The 26576-nt window shown below is 47.1% G+C and overlaps 10 non-coding genes across 10 annotated transcripts; all 10 read right to left on the bottom strand.

The window, feature by feature from the left end:
- Positions 1 to 4748: 4748 nt before the first annotated feature.
- Trnai-aau (transfer RNA isoleucine (anticodon AAU)) lies at positions 4749 to 4822 on the bottom strand. Its single transcript has one exon. It is a non-coding gene; the product is annotated as a tRNA-Ile (tRNA).
- Positions 4823 to 4987: 165 nt separating this feature from the next.
- On the bottom strand, positions 4988 to 5061 carry Trnai-aau (transfer RNA isoleucine (anticodon AAU)). Its single transcript has one exon. It is a non-coding gene; the product is annotated as a tRNA-Ile (tRNA).
- A 163-nt stretch (positions 5062 to 5224) lies between these two features.
- On the bottom strand, positions 5225 to 5298 carry Trnai-aau (transfer RNA isoleucine (anticodon AAU)). Its single transcript has one exon. It is a non-coding gene; the product is annotated as a tRNA-Ile (tRNA).
- A 7743-nt stretch (positions 5299 to 13041) lies between these two features.
- On the bottom strand, positions 13042 to 13115 carry Trnai-aau (transfer RNA isoleucine (anticodon AAU)). Its single transcript has one exon. It is a non-coding gene; the product is annotated as a tRNA-Ile (tRNA).
- Positions 13116 to 13278: 163 nt separating this feature from the next.
- Trnai-aau (transfer RNA isoleucine (anticodon AAU)) lies at positions 13279 to 13352 on the bottom strand. Its single transcript has one exon. It is a non-coding gene; the product is annotated as a tRNA-Ile (tRNA).
- A 165-nt stretch (positions 13353 to 13517) lies between these two features.
- On the bottom strand, positions 13518 to 13591 carry Trnai-aau (transfer RNA isoleucine (anticodon AAU)). Its single transcript has one exon. It is a non-coding gene; the product is annotated as a tRNA-Ile (tRNA).
- A 163-nt stretch (positions 13592 to 13754) lies between these two features.
- Trnai-aau (transfer RNA isoleucine (anticodon AAU)) lies at positions 13755 to 13828 on the bottom strand. The gene has a single exon. It is a non-coding gene; the product is annotated as a tRNA-Ile (tRNA).
- A 9085-nt stretch (positions 13829 to 22913) lies between these two features.
- On the bottom strand, positions 22914 to 22987 carry Trnai-aau (transfer RNA isoleucine (anticodon AAU)). Its single transcript has one exon. It is a non-coding gene; the product is annotated as a tRNA-Ile (tRNA).
- Positions 22988 to 23150: 163 nt separating this feature from the next.
- On the bottom strand, positions 23151 to 23224 carry Trnai-aau (transfer RNA isoleucine (anticodon AAU)). Its single transcript has one exon. It is a non-coding gene; the product is annotated as a tRNA-Ile (tRNA).
- Positions 23225 to 23387: 163 nt separating this feature from the next.
- Trnai-aau (transfer RNA isoleucine (anticodon AAU)) lies at positions 23388 to 23461 on the bottom strand. The gene has a single exon. It is a non-coding gene; the product is annotated as a tRNA-Ile (tRNA).
- Between the last annotated feature and the right edge of the window lie 3115 nt (positions 23462 to 26576).

Genomic DNA, 26576 nt, shown 5'->3' with positions numbered 1-26576 from the left:
GGGAGCGCCTTATACAGTAGAGGCCAGTCAGCATAATCTGATCAAACGGTGTTCCGTCATTGTCGTCTATCGGCAAAAATCTGATGCCATGTGGGTCAAGAGGAAATTCTTTCTTTATTGTGCGCTGTAAAACATCCCATAAGTATACTCCTTCCCAGCAGTGTAAAAAAACGTGGTCTATGGTTTCAGGTTGTTTGCAAATTATACATTGTGAGCCCCATGGCATGTAAAAGCCTCTTTCTTCTAGGAACGTTGCAACTGAAAGTGTACCTGTGTGTAGTTTGAAAAAGAAACTTTTCATACCTGGCGGTACCTGCATTCGTTTGACGCGTTTAAAAACATTCTGGCCTGGGCCTCGACTGTATATGGTTCTGTACAGAGGCGGGGGAAAAAGGCTGTCCATTATATCGTTGCGCAGCTTTTTCCTTGAGACATTAAACAAATATTCTTTCGAATACCGTACAGCAAGGAAACGAACACTGAATACAATTTCCCTGTAAAAACCAAACACTGCCGCCGGCACACCTTGGGAGCATACAATCAACTCTGGCAACAAGTGCGCGAGTCTAACTCTACAGACTGTTTGCAAAAAAGGATCATCGTTGTTCCGAAAGAAAATAAAACGTCCAACAAGTTGCCTAACAAACAGGTGGGCCAGCCCTAATCCTCCATCTTTCACCCGTCTGAACAAATTATTGCGACAACATCTCTCCCATCCGGAACCCCACACAAACACGGCAAAAACTCTGTGGAATTTCTGCACATTGACCCTGTTACAGAAAATGAATTGCATGACATACCATAGCTTAGCGACGAAAAACAAGTTGCATACAGTAGCCCTGGCAAATACTGAAAGGTATTTGGCCTTCCACGCCTCAGCCTTCTCTTTAGCACTTTTAAGCTGGCCCTGCCAGTATTCGTCACTCTGTTTGTAAGCTTCGAGTGGTGCGCCTAAGTACCTTACTGGCGTTGTTGACCACTTGACATTCGCATATATAGCAGGAGCCTCAGGCCACTCTCCATGCCAAATACCGAGGCACTTGCTCCAGTTTACTCTACTACCTGTGATTTCACCGAAGTTTTTCACAACATTTATCGTCTGTAAAATGCTCTCCTTGTCTTTGCAACACACGGCTACGTCGTCAGCATAGGCCAGGAGTTTGACTTCTGACGCTTGCATCGTAAACCCATGAATACATTTGTTCTCAATGACTGCCAAACACAAACTCTCCAGATAAATACAGAACAAAAGTGGGCTGGCTAGGCAGCCTTGACGCACGGAACGTTGAATGCTGATGGGGGCCCCCAATGTCTTGTTAATTATAAGCTTAGTAGTGCCGTTCCGGTACGCCATGGCTACCCCGTCAGTAATTATGGACCCGACATTTATATGCTTAAGAATGGCAAATAAAATACTGTGAGCAACACAGTCAAAAGCTTTCTCCAAGTCAAGTTGAAGAATCGCAACTCGTGCTCTTAAGGCGTCACAACATTCCAAAATCGATCTCATTATGTGTACGTTCGTGTTAATGCTTCGTCCTTTGATTCCGCATGTTTGGTGCCGACCTACTATGGTTTCCATTACTGTTTGTAACCTGTCTGCGATTATCTTCATGAATATTTTGTAATCACTGTTGGTAAGTGATATTGGTCTGTACGACGTTACATGTTTCAGTTTCGCAGGCTGGTCAGTCTTAGGGATTAGTACAGTGTGCGCTTGCCCGAAAGAAAGTGGCAATGCGTTTACTTCATACGCTTCGTTAAACACGTCAGCGAGTAGAGGCGATAGATCTGATTTAAACAGTTTATAAAAATCGGCACAAAGGCCATCCGGACCGGGTGATTTTCCGGCTTTTAAATCTTCAATTGCTTGTTCAACTTCATGAGTTGATATCGGTGCCTCGAGCCTGTTCTTCGTCTCGTCGCTGAGTTGCGGCATACGCCCCAAAAATGCAGCTCTAAAGGCGTCTACGTCAACAGTTCTCGATGCAAAAAGTTCTCGGAAGTGCGTGAAAAACGCTTGTGCTATCTCCTCACCGTCAGTTATTTCATTACTATCTACTTCAATAGTATCTATGTGATTGCGCCGCGCATGCGTTTTCTCCAGACCTAGCGCGCGTTTAGTTGGCGTTTCATCTGCTGTCAATGCCTCTGCCCTTGCGCGTATAATCGCTCCGCGATATCGCTCTTCATCGTATAGATCCAATTTCGCTTTGATGCTGCGTAAATCGTCCTTGTATGCGCCCGGCTGGCTGCACTCTAAGGCCGTTAATTTTTCCAACACTGCCTTTAGTTCTTTCTCTTTAGCTCTTTCTTCGTACTTTATTTTACAGGATCGGTCGATGGCGGTTAACTTAATTCGTTGTTTAAAAATTTCCCATTTTTCAGTGATTTGCGCCACTTTGTTGTTTTCTACTTCCTTCAAGTGTTCTTGTACGTTGCATAGAAAAAGCTCGTCCTTTAACAATTTGGAATTCATTTTCCACATTTCCCACGTGAAAGTGTTGCCCTTTCCTTTGCGTCCAACACATGTCTTGACCAAACAATGGTCGGTGAATGAAATAGGTATGACATCGTAGCTGCGACATATGGGTATAACATCTAGTGTCACGTATATCCTGTCAAGACGAGCATGACTATTGCCTTGGAAGTGCGTGTATTGAACCTGGCGTGTTCCGACTAGGCAATCAGCCACGTCGTCCAAGTCACACTCGGCTAATAGTTCACTGAGGACATGACAGCTTTTATCATTTCTTCTCTTGCCTGTTCTATCTCGATCGCTGAGTACACAATTAAAATCTCCCATAATAATGACTTTTCTATGCGCGCATATGTGCGCCTTTAACGCGGAAAAAAACATCTTGCGTTCATCGCATATATTGGGTGCATATATACATATCACCCGCCAAGAATCATTACCAACAGCAAAGTCGCAGTACACTAGTCTGCCAGAAGGACACGATAAATAATTTTCGATCAATAGCCCGGGCAGCTTCTTAATAAATAAAATAACACCTGCCGACGCTCTTTTGGCATGGCTCACTACCGTGTAATACGAAGGCATAAACCTTAGCACCATGCCTCGGGTCTCTTCCTCCCCTTCGACTTTTGTCTCCTGCACGGCTAGAACGTCGAGGTCTTGGTCCACCATCATCCGGTACACTTGGCTTTGTTTACGCTTGGCGGCCAGACCTCTCACGTTTAGCGTGCCCAAGCTAAGCGTCGGGTTGGATGCCATTGCTACTACGGGAAAGAGAGAAAGGCCCGAGGCATCGTGCTCACCGCAACGTCTAGCCAGCGGCTAGACGCCCCCGGGACCGTCCGGTGGTCTGGCATGGTCCGTAGTCGGTGGTGGCTTGTCGCCCTCCTTCCTGTCCCGAGAGATGTTTGGACAGGGCTTGAAGCTGCTCCTTCTTATCATAGTTGACTTTGCAGGCGGCCCGTCGGCGTGATTCTTAGGAGTTGCTTTGCCGTCGGTGACGTCAAGCGGCCATTTGAAGGCAGCGTTGCCGCTCACTTCCATAGCGTCGCTGTCTTGGGCCGAATCCCCACCTCCTGCGACGAACGTGGCGTCGTCAGATACAAGGCGGTTTTCGCTGCCTTTCTCCAGTTCTTCTGAAGAACCTGATGACTTTTCTTTCTTTTCGGGGGTAACAAGGACGCCTTTCGTCTCTCCCAGATCTGTTTTTGTTGTCGCCTCCGCGTTGTTGGCGCTCGCCTGGTCACCCGCCCCTTTGGCGGCGTCCTCGGCTTCAGCAGCATCCATTCTCATCTCTGCGGCGATTTCGCTTGCTGGTGGCCCCACGGCTGTGGCGTACGTGCGTACGCACTGATCTTCAGTGTGGCCAAAGTTACGGCATCGCGAGCATCGCTGCACTTTCCACTCGCGACGGACATGCCCTACACCCTTGCACCGTAGGCACTGCATTGGCCGTCCAGGCACCACGACAAGGGCCAGTTCACCTGCAACTCGGATTTGGTGCGGAAGGTCGTCAACTTTCATTCCGCTCTTCAGTTTCAGAAGAACAGTTCGAGACGTGGAATCCTTATCTCCGACGCCTTTGACGCGCCATCGTTCTCGCGTCACTTCAATGACCTTGCCAAAGGCTGCCAGCGCTGTCTTTACGTCTTCGTCCTCCACCCAGTACAGCAACCAATGAAGGCGAAGGCGTACCTGTTGGTCTTGAGGGTCGACGACTACGCAGCGACGCCCTTTCACGTTGAGTTCTTTCAATGCCAGCAGTTTCTTCGCCGCCTCGTCGTTCGAGAAGGTGACCGCCCAAACATGATTGATCTGGTAGGCGCCAAGGGCCACGACTTCCGGTAGCAATCCAGTCGGGACGAGCACGTCTCGGAAGTCTTCGACCCTGTAGGGCCTTGCTCGCACGTCGCCATGCAAAAACACGGTGTTCTTTACAACAGGTCCCTTGGGCAGAGGTGGCAAAATAAACTGATAGCTCACTTCCTCGTTCTCGATAAGCCTGTTACCGCGGCTGGTAGCCGCAAAAGCTGCTCCATCGGAGCCCATGATTCACACGTCCGCACAGCTCGGCTGCCGGAAGCAGAATGACTGAGCTAGCCGGCCGGGCGAGGACAACGGAGCCTCAATTAAACGACAACGATGAGTCACTTCATGTGCGCGTCGACGGTCACGGCGAAATCTGAGAGATCCGTCTATGCATGCAAAAAGGAAAAAAAAGAGAACAATAAGCATGGGGGCCACTGCAGTGCGCACAAAAAGAAACGCGTGGCCTGCGCAGGGATCGAACCTACGACCTTCGCGTTATTAGCACGACGCTCTAACCGACTGAGCTAGCAGGCCGGGCGAGCACGACAGCTGCCTGATTTAAACGACAACGATGAGTCACTTCATGTGCGCGTCGACGGTCACGGCGAAATCTGAGAGATCCGTCTATGCATACAAAAAGGAAAAAAAAAGAGAACAATAAGCATGGGAGCCACTGGAGTGCGCACAAAAAGAAACGCGTGGCCTGCGCAGGGATCGAACCTACGACCTTCGCGTTATTAGCACGACGCTCTAACCGACTGAGCTAGCAGGCCGGGCGAGCACGACAGCTGCCTGATTTAAACGACAACGATGAGTCACTTCATATGCGCGTCGACGGTCACGGCGAAATGTCAGAGATCGGTCTATGCATTCAAAAAGACAAAAAAGAGAACAATTAGCATGGGAGCCACCGGAGTGCGCACAAAAAGAAACGCGTGGCCTGCGCAGGGATCGAACCTACGACCTTCGCGTTATTAGCACGACGCTCTAACCGACTGAGCTAGCAGGCTTTTTTTTTTTTTCTTTATTACCGATTTTCAGAACAATACACATACAGATATACAATACACGAATTCAATCTTTGAATTCCACACAAACTGTGACGTCATGAGAAATGTCGCTGCACATTCCAATGTGAAGCTTATTTAAAATTGCTTGATCGTCGCTAACTGATCAAGGATAGGTAGCCAGTGTGGTGGCTCTGTTTGGGTTTTTAAGACTTCGCGGACATAAATGATATTTTAAATGAAATATTCCCTGGCTGGTCTAGGATTCACCTCCTCATTTCTAACAGCCATCCTAGTCTTCCACACGCTGTGCATGCAGAGGAGCATCACCATGTCATACGGCACGCCCTCTGGCTCGGTCAACGGCAAAAACCTAATACCAAATGTGGTTAGCGGGAAGTCCTTCTTAATTGTACGCTGGAGAATGTCCCACAGGAATACTGAATCCCAGCAGTCAAGGAAGATGTGCTCTATTGTTTCAGGCTTTCGGCAAATCATGCAGTTAACGCCCCAGGGGAGGAAGAATCCCTTTTGTTGGAGCCACGGCTTGACAGGGAGCGTGCCAGTGTGCAAACAGAAGAAAAATGATTTAGTAGTCGCCTTCACAGGCATCTTTTTCACCCGTTTCAATACGTCCTTTTCGGGGCCTAAATTATACAGAGCTCGGTACACAGGCACTGGGCACATGATATCTACTAGATCTTTATACAATCGTTTTCGTTTGGCAGTGTGCAAGTAATCGACTGAAAAATGTGCACTGAGAAGGCGATAAGCATTTACCACTTCTATCCAGAAACCTTTTATCGCTACCTTAGGTCCCGCATGAGACGTCACAATGTATTCAGGCAAAGCATCACACAATCGCCATTGAATTACACACCGCAGAAACCCGTCGCTTTGGTCGCGAAGGAAACTAAATCTAGAAACTACCTGCTTCAGAAATAAATTAGATAGTCCCAAACCCCCTGTATGCAGTGGATGGAACAAATTTAACCGAGTGGAACGCTCCCATAACGATCCCCACACATAGACAGCGAAAATTCGGTGCAACTTTTGCACGCATACTCTGGACATACAAAGAACTTGCAATAAGTAGAACACTTTTGCTACCAAAAACAAATTGCACACGGTTGCTCGGCCGAACATAGACAGGTTGTGACCACCCCACTTTACCGTCTGTGGTGTGACATTTTCTATTTCAGCTACCCAATGCGTTTTTGCATCTCGGTAGTGTTCTAGTGGGACTCCGAGATAACGAGTCGGCATCTGATTGAATTTGATGCTTTCAACATAAGCTGGCGTACGTTCCCATTCTCCGTGCCAGAATCCGGTGCTTTTCTGCCAGCTTATGGCACTTCCAGTCAGTCTACAGAACATTTTTGCATCTTTGACTGCTTCAACGATGCTCTCTTGATCGGTACAAAAGATCGCTATGTCGTCAGCATACGACAGGATTTTAACTTCGTGCATATGCAGTCTGAATCCATTGACCTTCTCGTTATTCAATACTTTTAAACAGAATGGCTCTAGAAATATGGCGAAAAGCAACGGAGAGGCCGGGCAACCTTGACGTACACTCGACATAACCGGTATACTTTTGCTCAGCCTGTTATTAATGATGAGGTTTGCACTGCAGTCTGCGTATGCCATTTGGACACCTTCTTGAATAATTTTTTATATGTTAATGTGTTCGAGCACAGTGAAAAGTACGCTGTGTACAACCTTATCGAAGGCTTTCTCGAGGTCTAATTGGACCATTGCCACGTGTCCGAGGGTTACGTCACAGCACTCAAGAACGCTTCTAGCTGTATGGATATTGGTTAGTATACTTCTTCCCTTCACGCCACACGTCTGATGTGGCCCAACGACAGATGTAATTATTGACTGAAGCCTTTTGGCAAGGACCTTCATGTACACCTTATAGTCAACATTCGTGAGACTAATTGGTCGATATGCTTCGACCGACTGCAACTTGGCTGGCTCATTGGTCTTTGGTATCAGGACGATATGGCTGGCCCTGAAGGATGAGGGCAGTCGTTGAACTTCGTAAGCTTCAGTTATGATGATGTAAAGTATTTCTGCCATTTCAGACTTGAAAAACCCATAGAAGCTGGACCCTAGGCCGTCAGGCCCTGGAGCCTTTGCCATACCGAGCTCATCAATTGCTCGCTCTAACTCTTGAATACTAATAGGTCTCTCCAGTCCCGTCTTTACGTCTTCTTCCAGTACTGGCATGAGTGCCAAGAAATGCTTCTTAAAATCCTCAGTCATTTCGACTTTACTGTTAAAGAGATTAGAATACCGTTCTTCAAAAGCGTTTTGAATGCTTTCTTGATCATCCGTAAGAATGCCGTGATAGGTGATTTCCTTAATTTCTTTCTTTGTCGCATATCTCTTTTCATCCCCGAGGGCCCGCTTCGTCGGGGCTTCATCTAACCAGATGCGCTCGGCTCGCGATCTTATCACCGCTCCTTCGTATCTTTCGGTCTCAAGAGCTTCTAGCTGTTGTTTTGTTTCTTTGATAACAGTTGTAAAATGCCCAGGGACTGTGCTTTCTACATCTAAAAGGTACTTCAGCGTACAGGTTAGTTCTCTTTCACGTTGTTTAGCCTTATGCCTTAAGACACATGCCCTTTGCATCGCTATACTTTTCACCTCACTTTTGAATTGATCCCAACCGCAGAACATTTCACTCGGTTCACTCGTGCGCAATTCTTTAATTTTCTCCGTTACTACGTTGACGAATCTTTCGTCCTGCAGTAGCTTTTCATTGAGCTTCCACAGCTGCCAAATAAAACGGGACGCCTTCACTTTTGAACCGATTGTGAACACCACCAAACTGTGGTCACTAAAGCTGACATGTTTAATACCGTAGTGATTGCAAGTTGGTACTAGTTCTGCCGACACGTAAGCGCGATCGAGCCTTGCATGGCTCCGCCCTTGAAAATGAGTGAACAGTACTCGGTTTTCACGCAGCACATCACCAACATCCACAAGGCCAAACTCTTCAACAGTGGAACTGAGCGCCTCTGCACTCTTGTCTTTTATGAGCACATCTTTAGTAGTGTCTTCGGGCAAATATACACAGTTAAAATCACCGAGCAAAACAATCCTCCTCTGACTACTTATGAAGGTGGCCATATAGTCAAAAAACACTTTCCGCTAATTTACTTTGTTTGGGGCGTAAATACAAATTATTCTCCAGGCTACATCATTGCTAATTATGTCACACATAACAAATCGGCCATCATCGGATGTCACCACAGTCTCCTCAATGATCCCGACAGTGTTTCGCAGAAAAATAACACATCCTCCGGATTTCCCTTTGGCATGACAAACACAAACATTGTAATTTGATTTAAACATTTCGACCATTCTATCCCTCTGTTCCTCACTTTCAATTTTTGTTTCCTGGACTGCAAGAATATCAATATCATGGTCAATTAACAGCCGTTTGACTTGAGCCTGCCGTTTTTTCGTCGACAGGCCACGCACGTTAAGCGTTCCTACTTTGTAGCCACGTTTAGAAAGCTGGGGAACAGACGGACTGCTTTGTGACTGATGCACGTTTGGTGTTAGTGGACTTACAGCACTGGACTGGACAACGTTGAATGGCTCCGCCACACTGGTCGAAGCCCTTGCGTGTTCCTTGTCGGCACACATCACCAGAACTGCAGCCTACATGTCCAACCTCAGTTCCTTCGTGCTCTACTACAGCAGCAGCGACCCCGCTAAGGCGGGGGAACTGCGGGCGTCGACCTTTTGTCCGGTGGTACGTTCGGTTTAGGCTTCAACGAAAGCCTCCGAGTAGTGGTGGTCTTGGCCGGCAGTCCTTCAGCTGTGGTCGCGTCATCTTCTTTTCCATCCTTTTCCGCGTTCTCGTCGCGTGGTCTTTTGGAGACAGCGACTGGGTTGCTGCTATTCCCCACCTCCGTGCCGCTTCCGTCTACTTCAGGACTGCTAACCAAGGTCACGCCGGCAGTTGCCCGCACAGCTTCACCCTCGGTGCAACTTTCTGTCGCTGGCTCCTGTGCCATGCTGTCTTCTTTGCTGGCTTCTACCTCCTGAGCTTTGTCATTGCTCGTAGCGTCTAGCACCTCGTCACATTTCAGTGGATCCCCACCCTCCCGAGCAGTGTCCTCGGCGTCAGCTTGGTCCTTGAGATGCTCGTTTATCACGTCGCTCTTGCCAAACCCTGTGACGTTTGCGTAACTTCGCACGCACTGGGTATCTTCGTGGCCGAAGCGACGACAGATCCCGCAACGAGGAAGGCGGCAATCGCGCCGTATGTGTCCGGTGCCGTGACACCCCAGGTGAAAATTTCCAACTGGGATCCTACTGGGATCAGCTGGGATGAACTGGTTCCAGCTGGAAACCAACTGGTCCCAGTTACACACCAATTGGTCCCAGTTGGAAAGCAACTGGGTAGCAACTGGTTCCAGTTGGGATCCAACTGGAACAATTTCCAGTTATACTGGAATCAACTGGTTCCAGTTGGATTCCAACTGGAACATTGACCAGTTGTACTGGTAGCAACTGGTTCCAGTTTGGATCCTAATGAAATGGTGACAGAAGTTTAACTGAAAGCAAGTAACATGCAGTGCTTGCTAAGACAGCAGCAGCTAGTCTATATACTTATACTGAGTAATTATGTTTTGCAGTTTGAGCAACCCTAGCGAAAATTCTAATAGAAGTTTTTAATAATTAGTCTAATACAGTTTTGTATTAGTTGTATAAGTTAATACCCCATACCAGGGGCATTTGAGGTATCAATCAATAAAAATAAGTTTTGTATTAGACCAATTGACAGAAATTTCTATTAGTCGTACTAATTTACCTGTAAGACCAATGGCCCTGTGTATTGTACTTATTAGTCTTACACAATCAGTGTTGCATGTCTACTAGTTTCTCCATTAGACTAATGGGTTCTATTGGCCTTATGCTGATTGTTGCTGGTCTGATACAACATGTATTGCTGGATTCCGCAGCTCTTTTTGCTGGTGAAAGTTAATTGATAATAATTAGACTAGCGGACCGCTTGCTTGCATGGAGAGGCGCGTGTTTCTAATTAATCACTGAATAATTAAAAATTCTGCTGTACAATTGTGCAGCAGATTGCGTTCGTACGTTTGCATTAGTTTCAGCGCACTAAGCTAGAAATGACCATCTCAGCGACATACACAAAAGCGACGTGCGCCTACATGGTCTTGCCAATTTTGCTTCACTGAACCGATCGTCGCGATGAGTCGTTGAGTTGGGTAGCTAATGTTTACAGTACAGCGAATACTTCCCCACAAAAAAAGAAAAAAAAAACGAACAACCAGTCGTAATCTGCAAGGCAGATCGCGGTGCCCGGTCAGCTTACGAACGACGGTGCAATAGCAGCAACCATATTTGTTTGCGGCTGAAGTTTCATCAGTGTCGTATTTTCTGTTGAAGTGCGCATAAAGTAAATGTTAAACTTTTAATCTAAATTGCTAACTTGATACCGCATATAAAAGGCCGTAATATTTATTAACATCAAAGAGCAGTAGCGCAGAGAAGGGAACACGGCGGGCAGGAAAGACATAAAACTGCGGCCGTAGTCAGCCGTAGTTGCGCACAGCACGTGTGCAATGGCGGCTGCCATGTCAAGGCGAGGCTAGCCACCGTAGCGAGGCGTCACGCAAGGCGTGCGTGCGTGTTTGTGACTGAACTATGTGTTTTTAAGGAAGCCGTGGTGTTAGCGCCTGCGCAATCTCATTCGTGCGGTAGTACATTTGGATAGTTTTTATCTGTGGCTGCTGTTGTAACTTCAAAACAACGCAAGGCAACTCTTTTACCCTTGTCCTTCGCGGCTTTGTGGATCTATCAGCATGCATCGATGTGCAGCGTTTTCCCCGGCGCCGATTTACCATTTCGAGGTAATTATACTTCTTATTTATGATTCTATAGTACAGTATGAAGTGTTTGCTTCTTTTTTTTTTATCCTGATGGTGGACGTAAGTACTTCTGTACAGTGGCGTCGGGCCGATTGCTGTGTGCGTCGCAGCAATGACATGCCTGTTTCCGACAACGCTGTGCAACATTTCTGTCTAGAGTTCCTTATATCTGCCTACTGTTACGATGGAACACACGTATCATGTTGATTTTGTGTGCTTTATAATTGTCCTGTCGTGTCATGTGGCGTAATTTTTTATGATAGACATTTTGAGCTAGCATATATCACACTGTCCTAAAATTAGTTTGGTAATTGCGGAGCCACATTATTCTAATGTGGAAGCAAATATTGCCAGGTTAAACGTTTAGTGGTTGAACTAGCACCCCTGTTTTTACCTGCTTCTATATCTGTATTTTTGTGCCCAGGTTTTTTTAACCACTTCCTCAAAAGGACGTCCTTTGGTTGAAAAGCTCTCAATCAAGATTGCAGGTGGCTACATCGAATGACACTTTGTAGACTGTATCAAATAAACATTTGATGATGATCCAAGCTTGTCTTTCTTGCACTGGAGCCAAAAAAATGGCCCCATCGGGTCACATTTTTGCTGAACCCAGCTGCAGACCACTAGCAGACCGACCAGTCCCTACTGGGGCTAACAGGCAACTGGTCCCAACTGGGACCCACTAGCAACTGGTCCCAACTGGGACCCACTAGCAACTGGTCCCAACTGGGACCCACTAGCAACTGGTCCCAACTGGGACCTACTAGCAACTGGTCCCAACTGGGACCCACTAGCAACTGGTCCCAACTGGGACCCACTAGCAACTGGTCCCAACTGGGACCCACTAGCAACTGGTCCCAACTGGGACCCACTGGCAACTGGTCCTAACTGGGACCAACTGGCAACTGGTCCCCACTGGGAATTCTGGCATAAGCCACTTTAACTGGTCCCAGTTGTCACCAGTTGCAATATTTTCACCTGGGACCGGAGGCAGAGCGGTGCTCTGCCAGGCACTATCACAAGTGCATTGTCCTCGCCGACGCGAAGCTGATGCGGTAAATCTTCTATGGTAAAGCCTGCTTTCAAACATAAGGACACCAGCCTTGTGTGCGAGCCTTTGTCACTGCATCCGGCCACACGCCATTTTTCCCTTGACATCTCGGTCACGGTTCCGAATGGTGCCAGCGCCGCTCGAACGTCCTCGTCCGGTGTGGTGTGCAACAGCCAGTAGAGCTTCACGCGTACATCTTGGTTGCGTGGGTCAATGGCCAGACATCGCTCACCCTTTACGCTTAACGCTTCCGTAGCCAGCAGCTTCTCCTTTCCTTTTTCATCCTTAAAGGTGATAGCCCACACGTGGTTCATTTGATAGGCTCCTAAAGCCAACACTTCCGGCATCAGCTGCAGACGAGCAAGCGCGTCTCGAAAATGTTCTACGCGATATGGCCTGGCCTTAACATCAGCGTGCAAAAACACGGTATTAGCGACGGTCGTACCTTTGGGCAATTGCGGCAAAATAATCTGGTACTCCTGTGTGGCAGCATCCATAAACCTGGTACCGCGGCCCTTTGGGGCCGCAAAAACCACCCTTGCGGGAGCCGGCATTCCACGTCCGTACGCTGTGGCGGCCTGAAGCAGAATCCGACTGAGCTAGCAGGCCGGGCGAGCACGACAGCTGCCTGATTTAAACGACAACGATGAGTCACTTCATATGCGCGTCGACGGTCACGGCGAAATGTGAGAGATCCGTCTATGCATACAAAAAGGGAAAAAAAACAGAACAATAAGCATGGGAGCCACTGGAGTGCGCACAAAAAGAAACGCGTGGCCTGCGCAGGGATCGAACCTACGACCTTCGCGTTATTAGCACGACGCTCTAACCGACTGAGCTAGCAGGCCGGGCGAGCACGACATCTGCCTGATTTATACGACAACGATGAGTCACTTGATTTGCGCGTCGACGGTCACGGCGAAATGTCAGAGATCGGTCTATGCATTCAAAAAGACAAAAAAGAGAACAATAAGCATGGGAGCCACCGGCGTGCGCACAAAAAGAAACGCGTGGCCTGCGCAGGGATCGAACCTACGACCTTCACGTTATTAGCACGACGCTCTAACCGACTGAGCTAGCAGGCCGGGCGAGCACGACAGCTGCCTGATTTAAACGACAACGATGAGTCACTTCATATGCGCGTCGACGGTCACGGCGAAATGTGAGAGATCCGTCTATGCATACAAAAAGGAAAAAAAAACAGAACAATAAGCATGGGAGCCACTGGAGTGCGAACAAAAAGAAACGCGTGGCCTGCGCAGGGATCGAACCTACGACCTTCGCGTTATTAGCACGAGGCTCTAACCGACTGAGCTAGCAGGCCGGGCGAGCACGACAGCTGCCTGATTTAAACGACAACGATGAGTCACTTGATATGCGCGTCGACGGTCACGGCGAAATGTCAGAGATCGGTCTATGCATTCAAAAAGACAAAAAAGAGAACAATAAGCATGGGAGCCACCGGAGTGCGCACAAAAAGAAACGCGTGGCCTGCGCAGGGATCGAACCTACGACCTTCGCGTTATTAGCACGACGCTCTAACCAACTGAGCTAGCAGGCCGGGCGAGCACGACAGCTGCCTGATTTAAACGACAACGATGAGTCACTTCATGTGCGCGTCGACGGTCACGGCGAAATCTGAGAGATCCGTCTATGCATACAAAAAGGTGGGATTCTACTTCCGGCCACCGCAGTGAACGGACGCAGAATGCCTTGCTCCGTAGGAGCGGTTACAGCGGCCCTCGGCCGTGGTACCAGGTGTACGGATAAGCCTTACCCGGAATACCAAGTTGTTTTGCCTCATCTGCCTTCAGGTACTTCAGTTTTGTACACTGTATTTTTGCACGCTGACGTTAAAACCAGGCCGTATCGGGTCGAGCACTTTCGAGATGCTATCGCGAGTCTTGCACTGCTGCCGGAAGTGGTGGCCCTTGGCGCCTTCCAAATGAACCACGTATGGGCGGTGACCTTCCGTGATGAGGCTTCGAAGAAAAAGATGCTAGCGGCGGAATCTTTCAACGTGAAAGACCAACCCTGCATGGTTTTTGATCCGTGCAACCAAGGCATCAGGCTGAAGCTTTATTGGCTGTTGCACTTCGTTCATGACGACGAGGTTCGTGCAGCCTTAGCCCCTTACGGAAAGGTTACAGATGTCACCCGAGAAAAGTGGCGAGTACAGGGATGCAATGACAAAGGGTCCACCACCCGTTTGGTGACACTCCAGCCAAAGCCTGGCGTGACAGTTGAAGACTTGCCTCATCAGGTGCGTGTGGCGGAGAACTTAGCGCTCGTGCATGTTCCAGGAAGACCCCCGTTATGCCTCCGGTGCCATGGAACGGGACACATCCGGCGCGAGTGCCGCATACCACGCTGTGCACTTTGCCGCCGCTACGGCCACGAGGAACAAGAGTGCGTGAGGTCGTATGCTGCGGTAATAAGCCCAGTCAAAAGCGACGAAATGGCTGAACACATAATGGACCACGCTGACGCTGATGCGGCGTCCCGAGCAGAGACCGATGAGCAGGCGGCAGATAGCACGCACCCGGAAGCGACTCCAACACCGGAGGAAACCAAGAGCTCCAGTGGCGGCCAGACTGTCGACGCAAAGAGCGTGCTGTCTGAGAAACAGACTACCGAAGAAAATATGACTGACACAAAGGGTGCGCCATCAGCGAGCACGTCGGAGTCGACCACGAAAGACGAGACCGGGGATTCTGAGGATATCGAAATGATAGCAGCTGCCAAAGCAGCTGCAAAGAGGCCTCGTGAGGTCATTGATGGATGTGAAGACACACCGGAACGATCGAGCAGCGGCGAGCCCTCACCGAAGACGCCTATAACAAGGCGACCCGGCTTCAAACCGAAGCCGAACATACCGCCTGACAGGCGGACGACTTCAACACCACCCCCGCAATAGCGGGGAACGGACTGTGCCGCCACAGCGTGCCCTCAGTGCTAGACCTACAATAGCGGACATGTAGATCTTGCCGCGTACTGTTTATTGCCTTTATTGCCTGCCCAGACGTGAGTATCATTCTGTCTGTATGCCTAATCTAAACATGGCTGTTAGTCTGACAGTTCCCTTTTGCGTAGGGACGTTAAATGTGAGGGGTCTGGCATCCCGCAGAAGGCAGTGCCAGATAAACCGGCTCTTGTTAGAAGATGATATCGACATAATGGCAGTGCAGGAAACCAAAGTAGAAAGCGAAGAGCAAACAGACAGAATGGTCGAGCCTTTCAGGAATAGGTATAATGTATGCGTGTCTCACGCCAGAGGAACTTCAGCGGGTTGCATAATACTTGTTCGAAAATGCACTGATATTCAGTGGCGTAGCCAGAAATTTTGTTCGGGGGGGGCTCAGGTTGCAGCACGGCCTCCTCCTTATAGAATTTGTCGAGGGATCTAATGAATGAATAATAACTGCATTGCCAATTCCATTGTATAATAGATGCTGCAAACGAATTATTGAACGCTATGCACTGTCCGTTAAAATATGTATGTTTTCATAAAAGAGTATATTCGTATGCCCCAAAAATTGTGGCAGAAATAACTGATATCAATGCTTCCGCATTTTTTTCTAGTTAATAAGTAAAGAAAACATCACATGAACTTTAGAACTATTGACCCTTTTCGAGGAGCAGTTTGTTTTAGAGAAACGAGATGGCGCTCACGGCGGCGCGCCATACCTCTCCTCAGCGACCGCGCACGCATACGAAACTATTACCGCTTCTATACCTTGCTTCTGTGCTATCAGCTGTCGGAAATGCAACTGAGTTTTCGCTAACACACTGTGCTCCAATAATGCTAGATTGAATAATGTGGATTGAAGACGCGTGCAGTAGTTGGCTGCAAAAATAGTGACTGACATGTTAAGGAATAGAATGAATCTGTGTGGCGAAGTTCGCAGACCGCTGCTGCAACTGTCCGAACGTGTTACCGGCACTTCGTGATGTACGGCTTTCCTCGAGGATACAGAAATTTGCTCATCCGCCAACCTTGTATCGCTAACCTTCAAAGAAAGGGCTTCATCTCCAGAACGTCGGCAAGAGTGAGTACCAATCGTTAAACAATGACAAAGGGACTAGCGCCGCTTCCTGTCATAGTAAGTTTCGCGCACGTTATCTATACACATCTGTCCCGAATTGAAGGAAAACTTACGCCCACTCTATCACTGACGTATCAAGAATAAGCGAATGGACGCACAGTTGAATATATGCGCACTGTATACACACAATAAATAACGGACTACACCTATGGCGCACCAATGGTCTAAGCTGAATGTTTCGTGACGGTCCACAAGAGTAAGCAAGTTACTAGCTGTAATATATATTTGCTACAAGGTATTACAATGTACAAAACAGCTACGTTTCAAGCCTTGTGCGCAGCAAGAACAAATCTATCGGATTCGGAACTGAGCACACCCGCGAGTGATTTGGCAGAAAATAATCAGATAGTGGCCGCACCGAGGAACTTCACTGAGTCAGAAACTGACAAGCCACTGCTTCAAAATATTTGCCGAATAAGGAACAAAAAGCAAAGCACACTAATCCTGACTGAATTCATAATCGGAAAGCTTGGAATGCATATTTAGCCCCGCTTTTAGAACAAGCACCATATACGCTGCTTGCGCCGTTTGGACATAGCTTAATCAGCTCCGAAAGCGCTTTTGCATGTTCTCTGAAGCTGTGATCAAAGCTTCGTGTCGTCCACCTAGTCACCGTCTACGATATCTCCGAAAACAGAGGTTTTCTAAGCCGCGCCGGCGTCATACACTTCCATTGTAAACAAGGAGGCAACGGAGGCAGTTGAGGCAAGCAATGGACGCGTCACCACGTGATCAAATATGGCAGCGCCCATGGGATCGCCGCGAAAAGGGTCACTATCAGTTCGAAACCAGCAAAGCAGTGCATGCAGCTTATATGAAAAACGCAAAGGCCATGAAATGAATAAGTTGAGGACAAATATTTTGATGAATCTTTGTCATTCAATAACCTTGTTTACATTTTTCTACATATGCAACGGCCAGGAAGAAACCTTAATGACGCTATCCCTCGTTGCAATCGATTGCGCAGGAGCAGCTGTAAGTCGTCGTGTATTGTAATTACACCGAGATAATACTCGCAGCAGTGAGTACAAATAAAAAGTGGGGTTCTGCAAAATATATATTACAAATGCGAAGATAGAATGGAATATACAAATGCGAAGATACAACTCGCTAAAGGGCAAAAAAAGAGTCGCTGGAAACAAAGTTCACTGCTTGTATACACAAAACCTCGCAATAGGATATTTAAAAATACGTATCAGTCTCCAATAAATCTACGTATTTAAGCCAACGTCAGTGTATATAATGCGTCAAATAAGACAAATAAACATGTTGCTCAGTCACAGATAGTAACTTTGCGCACAGAAATACAGATGATCTAGGCAAGAACATAACTATGATCCCAGAAATCGTGTTATGTACTTGGGCCATGCAGCGGTCGCGACATCGCCATGTGGGTAGAATAATAGAGGAATAATGCATAAATCAGTACGAAAATGTGTAATTTAACTGCCTGCACAACTTCAACAATTATTCTGCACCCAAAATTAAAGGAGGGTATTCCTTCGTTTCAAAAAAGAAATAAAAGCAGGTAGCTGAAAATGAAAGAAAAGGACAAACGAAGGCCACAGATGATGCGGTAAGTTGAACTACCCAATATCCCTGTGTGTTTTTGGCGAACGCCGCGTGGGCCAGGCTTTCATTGAGCAAGGTCGGTCAAAATTGGTTATTGGTATTCTCGTAATTTTTGTATTCGCGTGATAATTGTGATCATGATGCCAACTGCTAGAATAAACGGCCAACTGCTAGAATTTCTGCGGTTTTAAAAGCTAATGAGCGGTCATACGTTTTCATAATTAAGAACTTATGAACCTGAAGGAACAGTGCTCTTTACTTGCATTGATCTTTGCTGCTTCGCTATCTAACGGACAAACTTCTGTCGGCGGGAAAGTTGAGTGAAGCGGTCAACGACTTCGGACATGCTGATGCCGACGTCGCTGTGGGTGTATAGAAGCGCCAGCCTAACCATGCGTTCCGCAGACATTGTAGAGCGCAAGTAGTTTTTAGTAAACTCTTGCTAAAATAATATTCTCTCTGCGCTGGCAGTGGTCACTGGAAGGGTGACTAGAAGCTGCAGTAGTATTTACACATTTACACAGAACCTGCTGTCGCAATGAGAGATGGGCATCTATTCCGGTGCTAAAATCTAAAACACTCCCTTGATGTCGTTGGCATACTTGTTCAGGTACCTTGCAGAAACAGTAGGCTGTTCGATTCCAGCGATGTCCGTCGTTTCGTCAGGAAGTATGGAGAAGGAGCCTGCTTTTGAATCTAGGCTTTCTTTGATAATGTCACCACAAATTTCTATTATTTGGTTTTGTCCGTCTGGGCTTAAATACGAGGCATTACTGGGGCAACCTTCCAAATGGTTCTTCAGATATGTATCTCCACAATCAGCTCGCATGCAAAGAAGCACTCTGAAAATGCCTGTATTTTCAGCAGGGGCAGTGCTTAAATCCGTAGGGCCCCTGTCCCTGTGGCCACGGAGAGCCAAACCTTGTCGCCCGCAAAAAAAAAAAAATCTCAATAATAGGCCATTTACTTTCTTCTGTTTTCTCATATTTTACTTTGCCTGCCCTGGTCCAGCTGATCAATCACATTGGGCACGGTTCCTGAAAATGTTTGGAGAAAAGTATCAGCTGCTAGCTGACAGTCCTGGTGATATTTAGTATTTTCGTGTGTGTGTGGAAGATTGCGAGCGCGTGCTTCTATTTCTGGAACGGCTTGGACAGGAGGGCTCCAGTGCGCGCATTTTGGCCCAAGTTTATACGAACATTAACCCCATAATGTTCTAGAATTGAAAATCTTTTAAAGCATGCCTTTAGAAATGTCAGCGCACCTTTCGCGTCAAAAGTTTATGAGAACTTTACACCCATAAAGTTTCGTAATTGAAATCCATGCGCTCCGTATATTCCGCGGCCGCTGCGAGATGCCGCAACGCGCCCGCTCGCTATCGAAAAGCCGTTGAAAGTTTGTGCTTGGATGGGGCTCCTTGCGTTTCGTGACTCCAGGTGCAAGGGCATTGTCACGAAATCTAGCCCGAGTTCACAATGTTCGTGCCGAAATGTCTTTTCAAGCGTGAAAAAGACATTGTAGACAAAATCCAGAATGATTGCCGGCGTCGCTGGTAGTTTTGGTCGGCGGTGTATGCCAGCACGAAAAAATTTCGGGGGGGGCTGAAGCCCCATCAGCCCCCCCCCTGGCTACGCGCCTGCTGATATTGTTGTGCAAACTGTCACGTCCAGTGATGACGGTAGGCTACTAGTCATTGACTTTAGTTTTTGCGGCCTCCTCTGGCGTGCAATATGTGTTTATGCGCCGAATAAGATACACGAACGCGAAGAATACATAGGAAACCTGAAAGCCTGTATGACGTACGAAAGAAAGATAATATTATTTGGGGACTTTAACTGTGTGTGTAGACCGCAAGATCGAGCAAACAGATTGACCTATCGCGATAAAAGTGCGTTACTGTTGAGCACGCTTGTAAACGAATTTGAACTAGACGACGTTGGTTGTATTTTTGACGGCGACGAGCACGTACAGTATACGCACTATCAAGGTGTAAGTCACGCTAGACTTGACCGCATATATGTTTCTGCTGAAATCACACCGCATCTTACTACGTACCGAGTAAAGAACGTCACATTTAGTGATCACTGCTTGGTGACAGTGACAGTAGGTACCAAAGCAAAAGTATCAAGATTCAATTGGAATTTGTGGAAATTAAATGATAAATTGTTGGATGATGAAATTTTTCTTAAGAAAGTAAAGGAGAAGATGGATGGAATATTTTCGGTTGAAACTTCTAACTTCACAATAGTTTGGGAACAATTTAAGAACGAAGTAAAGATTGCCGCGATTGAACGAGCTTGCGTGCTGCGTAGCAATGAAAAACAGCAAGAGAAAGAACTAAAGAGCACGTTAGATTTTATGACTACTGTTGAGAGTACTAACCCTGGACACTTTAGCAAGGAAATACGTGACCTGAAAAGTAAACTTGAAGTGATTGATGAGAACAAATATCGCGGGGCGATGGTCAGAGCACGAGCGGAAAGACTATGGCTCGGAGAAACGCCTACTAAGCGGGCACTCGGTGAAGAAAAAAGGCAAGCAGTAAAAAAAGAGATAAAAGAAATAAGATATAAAAACGAAGCGACACGTGATAAAGAATTGATAAAGAAAGCGTTTGTTGAGTGTTATCAAAGACTGCTAAGCCCTAAAATAAAAGATACAGTAGCCTTTCAAAATGATTTTCTATCGCTCATGCCAAGGCTAGACGATGAAGTGAGAGAAACGCTTGAGCGGCCAATTAGTCTGCATGAGGTAGAACAGGCCATTGATGAGCTAAGCACCGGCAAGGCACCCGGGCCTGATGGACTAGGCGCTGCCATTTACAAAACCTTCAGGAAAGAACTGGCACAAGCGTTACACCGCGTGATAAATGAGTGCTATGATCGAAAAAGGGCACCATTATCGTTTAGAAAATGCCATGTAGTGTTAATTCCAAAATCAGATGATCCCAGGAAATTGATGGCTGTTGAGGCCTATCGACCAATAAGCCTTACAAATGTAGACTATAAAATATTTACAAAGGTGCTAGCCAAGAGATTGCAGAGCGTTATCACACACCTCGTACTGCCTCACCAGACATGTGGCATCAAAGGAAGGACCATTTACACAAATATACACACCGCTAGAACTATCCTTGAATGCTGTGACATAAATCTTGATAACATAGCTATGATACAACTAGATCTTCAGAAAGCATTTGACAGGGTCATTCATGACATATTACTATCAGTATTAGAACATTGTAATGTAGGAAGCGTCATCACTAAAGGCATCAAAATGGTGTATGAAGAGTGTGCCGTAAACCTTATAATCAACAACACCTTAAGTGAGAACATTCCAGTGCTGTCAGGTATAAAACAAGGGTGTGCGTGCTCGTCTCTTCTTTTTGCACTTTATTTGGAACCCTTATGTTTAAAAATTCTAAGAAATGAAAGGGTGCATGGTTATTCCTATTACACCAGTGAAGTGAAGATACTGGCATATGCGGATGACATCGCCATATTCTGCAGAGACAAGGACAGTGTTAAAGAAGCTGTTAAGGAAGCTACAGCATTCTGCAGCGCTACCGGAAGTGCCATTAGCTGGGATAAGTCTCTTGGCATTTGGCATGGAAATTGGGGGAAAACGCCGGAGACGTATGCAAATATGCGATGGACAAATATTCCTGTTAGTTACTTGGGAGTGCCTCTTCAGCATTATAGAAATACCACAGAATACTGGGCAGGAGAGACAGACAGGCTGAAGGACCAGTCTGAAAAATGGGGAGGGCATAACTTTTCTATGTTTTCACGCGCAACAGTCTGTAATGTATTTTTTGTTGCAAAAGTGTTTTATGTACTTCAAGTGTTCAGTATGAGTAGAATTTGTGTCCAGAAACTACACAGAGTGTTTGCCACCTATATATGGAATTCTACATGGGAACGCACCAGTCGGTCAAACTTGTTCCTTTCCATGCGAAACGGAGGACTTGGACTGTGTCATTTGTTTTTGAAACAAATTGTTTCAAGATTTTTCTTTTTGCGAGACCAAAGGGATATTTTCTTGAGTGCTGTTATACACGCTAAAATGTGCAATCATATTCCGGAATATATTGTGTCGTCAAACGCAGAGACACGGGGAACACTGAGCAGCTTTTGGCGCGAAATTGTCTCAGCTTATCAAGTACTGAAGTCGCGATTTTCCTTAGAATACCTGGGCACAGTTGCGCGTAAACGATTATACAAAGATCTACTCGATGTATTTTTGCCAATACCGTTGTACCGCTCCATCTATCAACTAGGACAAGAACGTGACGTTTTAAAACGAGTTCGGAAAATGCCAGTTAGAGCGTCATCAAAAACCTTTTTTTTTCAACTGCACACAGGCACGCTCCCTGTAAAACCGTGGCTGGAAAGTAAAGGTATCTTTGTTCCATGGGGATTGCACTGTTTGATATGCCAGAAGACCGAAACGATAGAGCACATCTTTCTGGACTGTCACGATGCTGTTTTCCTGTGGGACATTCTTCAGCGGACAGTCAAGAAGGAGTTGCCAGTATCACCCTTTGGTATCAGATTTTTGCCATGCGCAGATACAGAGGACGTGCCATGTGACATGCTAATGCTGTTGTGCTTGCACAGTGTATGGAAAACGAGGATGGCGGTCAGGAATGCGGATATAAACGCACGATCGGCAGTGCAAAACTTCATTGAACACTGTGTGTACGTACGAGATGTTCTCAAAATCCAGAGAGACCCACCGGATTGGTTACCTGTTCTTGATAAGCTGGCTTCTCTGAGGCCATTTTAACCTCCCACTCCAGCCATGAAAAGGCTCACGCGTATTTTATTATAATTGTATCCTTGTCTGTATGAGTTGTGTGTTTGTAAGTGGCAAACCGGTAATAAAGAAAAAAATGCATACAAAAAGGAAAAAAAAAACAGAACAATAAGCATGGGAGCCACTGGAGTGCGCACAAAAAGAAACGCGTGGCCTGCGCAGGGATCGAACCTACGACCTTCGCGTTATTAGCACGACGCTCTAACCGACTGAGCTAGCAGGCCGGGCGAGCATGACAGCTGCCTGATTTAAACGACAACGATGAGTCACTTGATATGCGCGTCGACGGTCACGGCGAAATGTCAGAGATCGGTCTATGCATTCAAAAAGACAAAAAAAAGAACAATAAGCATGGGAGCCACCGGAGTGCGCACAAAAAGAAACGCGTGGCCTGCGCAGGGATCGAACCTACGACCTTCGCGTTATTAGCACGACGCTCTAACCGACTGAGCTAGCAGGCCGGGCGAGCACGACAGCTGCCTGATTTAAACGACAATGATGAGTCACTTCATATGCGCGTCGACGGTCACGGCGAAATGTGAGAGATCGGTTTATGCATTCAAAAAGACAAAAAAGAGAACAATAAGCATGGGAGCCACTGGAGTGCGCACAAAAAGAAACGCGTGGCCTGCGCAGGGATCGACCCTATGACCTTCGCGTTATTAGCACGACGCTCTAACCGACTGAGCTAGCAGGCCGTTTTTTTTTTTTTTTTTTTTTTTTTGTTCACTTGAAGGTACATCATGTACAAAGCACAACAGAATTACAAAACACTGTACAGAAATAATGACAAGGAAAAATGTTAAAATAACGTTAAGCACACGTCGCTTGGCGTGGAATGATTAAAAGTGCTTTAATGAGATGATGTCATTTAGAACGGGTAACCATTCCGGCCAGTGTTGCAGGTTTGGCTATATATAGCCAAATTGGGCTACGGCAAAAATTTTTTGGCGTCGACTTGGACGAGTTGGCTATGTGGCTATATTTGGGCTACTGAAAAAAATGTGGTTGATCCCTCTTATATAGGAATCGGTATAGAACACGAAAGTGAAACGTGTCTTCACAGAAGTAGTGTAATGTTTATTGCACATTGATATATAATGTCTATTGGTGTTTTGTGGCTAAAGCGCCCTTAGGCGTTGATGCACCCACGCTGACGCCTGGTGGCACGTCTCCTCCATCACGACTACCAACGTCGATGACCATGAGCAACCGTCGTGCATATGGAAGCTGCACTACGCTGCACACGCTAGCACAACGCGAAAGACGAAGCACGTAACTGACACACTAATACAACGCGCAAGACAAAGCACGTAACTGAATCGTCACCGAGTCAAATCAGCGCGTACAGCGCGTCGTAATTGCAGCCTCCGCGATCAACTTCAGAAATATTTCAGAGCTAATTGCGGAGGCCACGCTCCGCTGTGCTGACTACGGTGAACGCCACCTAGGTGGCGTTGGTAGTGCTTCTTGATGCCAGCGTCCCTTCGAATGCTGGCATCGAGGCGTCGTAGTGCTGAGACCACCGAAGCGTTCACTGTCGGTGCGCGTTAGTGTCATAATGCAGTACTTCTCTTTTCTGCTCGTAGGCGGCGGCACCGGCCCGAGCAAGAGCGCGGGTACACGGAGGAGTGTTAGATATATAAGGCGCGTCTGTGTAGCTCTCTGCAAATCCGTTTGTGGCGCAATGGGTTAAACGCTCGGCGATCTATCGTCGCGGACCGAGAGGTCGTGGGTTCGATTTCCAAATTTTGCATGTTTGTGGAACTTTTTCTTCTGGTTTCTTTCTTTGTATTATGTTCGTGTACATTGTAAGAACGTCATTCCGTATTTCCGTATGACGTATTTCCGTCACGGAAATACGTCTTGGTGGAGTCTTGGTGGACCCCGGCATAAAATACTTTCGTGTTAATATGCGACTTGGCTTTGTTTGGGCTATAAGTGGCGCCCTGATCCACGCTATAGAGTTGGTTCTGATCGAGTAGAAGCAAATCTCGAAGGCTTTGTTTTAGCTGACTGAGCCGGCCGCGTGGCTGTGCGCATGTGCGTGCGCAAAATGACCCCCCCCCCCCCGCCTTTCCTTCTCTCTGCGCTGTTGCCTGAGCCGGTGACTTCGATGCACTTAAACTTACACCCCGCTTGACGGTTATGCACCAGATCCCCTGTCATCGGGATGAACCTGGGAGTAGTGGGCTTTTCACACTGTACTAACATGGCTATGCTTAGGAAGGGAGAGCAATAACATAGGGTCGGGGCCGTCGGGCGATCGTGGCGCCGACATGCAACAAGGGAAGCAAGGGTGGATGACACGCTCCTGTGGGTTCATGGCCATGTCTCCCGGATGAAGTATCGCGCCGGGCACAGCTTTCAACTTGTTCCACGGTTCTGGGGCGAAGCTTTACAGCCATTTTGCTTTTCCAGCTAGATGAATTTTTTTTCGTGCTTAGATTCGAGATTAATTTTGATAGGTTGGACGTAAGATCGGATCCTCCTCAGGGAGGAGAATCCAAGCATGGGGAAGTGGGCCAAGTATGCGAGAACATATAAAAAAGAATGGGAGCAAGACCCCGAGCAAAAGGTGGGTTCTGGTGCTTTTACTTCTATCTAGATGGTTTGTCCGTAACGTCGTGGATGCAGATCCTCATTCTGCGAATATCGAAACATGTTTGCCACGATGACATCAGTGCACGCACCACGTCACATGAACCTCATCCACCGTGTTAGCTTAGCTTGTGGGGTGTCGTGCTGCTGGCTCGATGACGGGGGTTTGATTCCCTGCCACGGCAGCTGCATTTCGATCAAGGCGAAATACAGGAACACCCGTGTACTTAGGTGTACGTTAAAGAACCCGAGGTGGCCAAAATTAATCCGGAGTCAACCACTGCGTCATGCCTCCCAATCATATCATGGGTTTGGCGCGTATAACCCCAACAATTATTAGAGATTTAGAATAGGGGCTTCAAACGTATTTTGGACCCCAAAGAAATAGCGTTGAAGCCACTGCGCATGCGCAAGACAGCAACTGTGTTTGGGTTTTGCGTCGGGTATGCTATTACATCGATTTAGCGGGAGCCCCAAAAGCTACCCCAAAAGCTTTCGTCAACAAACATGGCGGCGCCCATCGAAGCGACGGCTCTAACCTATAGCACAAAACTGGGCACGATTCGTGTTAACGCGTGAAGTTCGTAAGCTAGAAGAAGTTAGTGTGGTTATCGCTTTATCTCAACTAACATGTGTAATGAAGATTGATTCATTATACGTCACTGATTTCAAATTCAATTGTCGATTTTATAGCTCGTAGGCCTATCACGGATTGACTTGGCTAGGTGAAGGTGCGTAAAGTTGGTTACTCACAACAAAGCGCTGCAAGTTGCATGCTACTAATACAATAAGTTCTAAATTGTAATTAAAGGCGAGAACACGAAAGTCTAAATTACTTTTCTTATGATAAAATAGTAAATTTTATTTTAAAAAACACCGCATATCCACGGGGTGAATGATGATGAGTGGGCGAAGCTCCGGAGGGAATCGTCGGTAAACCGTGAATCTTCCGTGTAATTCGCCCAGTCTCGCCGCACTAAATCGAACGATTGCCTTCCACCAATGACACGCGCCATATGTGACGTCATTCCTATTTTATAACAGCGCCCTTCATTATAATTGCACCATCTCCCGCTTAAGGGGACGCTAGCACAAACGCGTTAGAAACGTGCAGTACTCTCTAGTAACGGGGAGAGGCCACAGCGTCTTACGCAGCCGTTTACACATGCCGGAACGTGCACCGCGTTTGCCGACGCCATCACATGACTGCTG

This window comes from Dermacentor silvarum, chromosome 5, assembly GCF_013339745.2.
Source record: "Dermacentor silvarum isolate Dsil-2018 chromosome 5, BIME_Dsil_1.4, whole genome shotgun sequence".
NCBI lineage: Eukaryota > Metazoa > Arthropoda > Arachnida > Ixodida > Ixodidae > Dermacentor > Dermacentor silvarum.
This window is presented reverse-complemented; position numbering and strand designations above follow the sequence as displayed.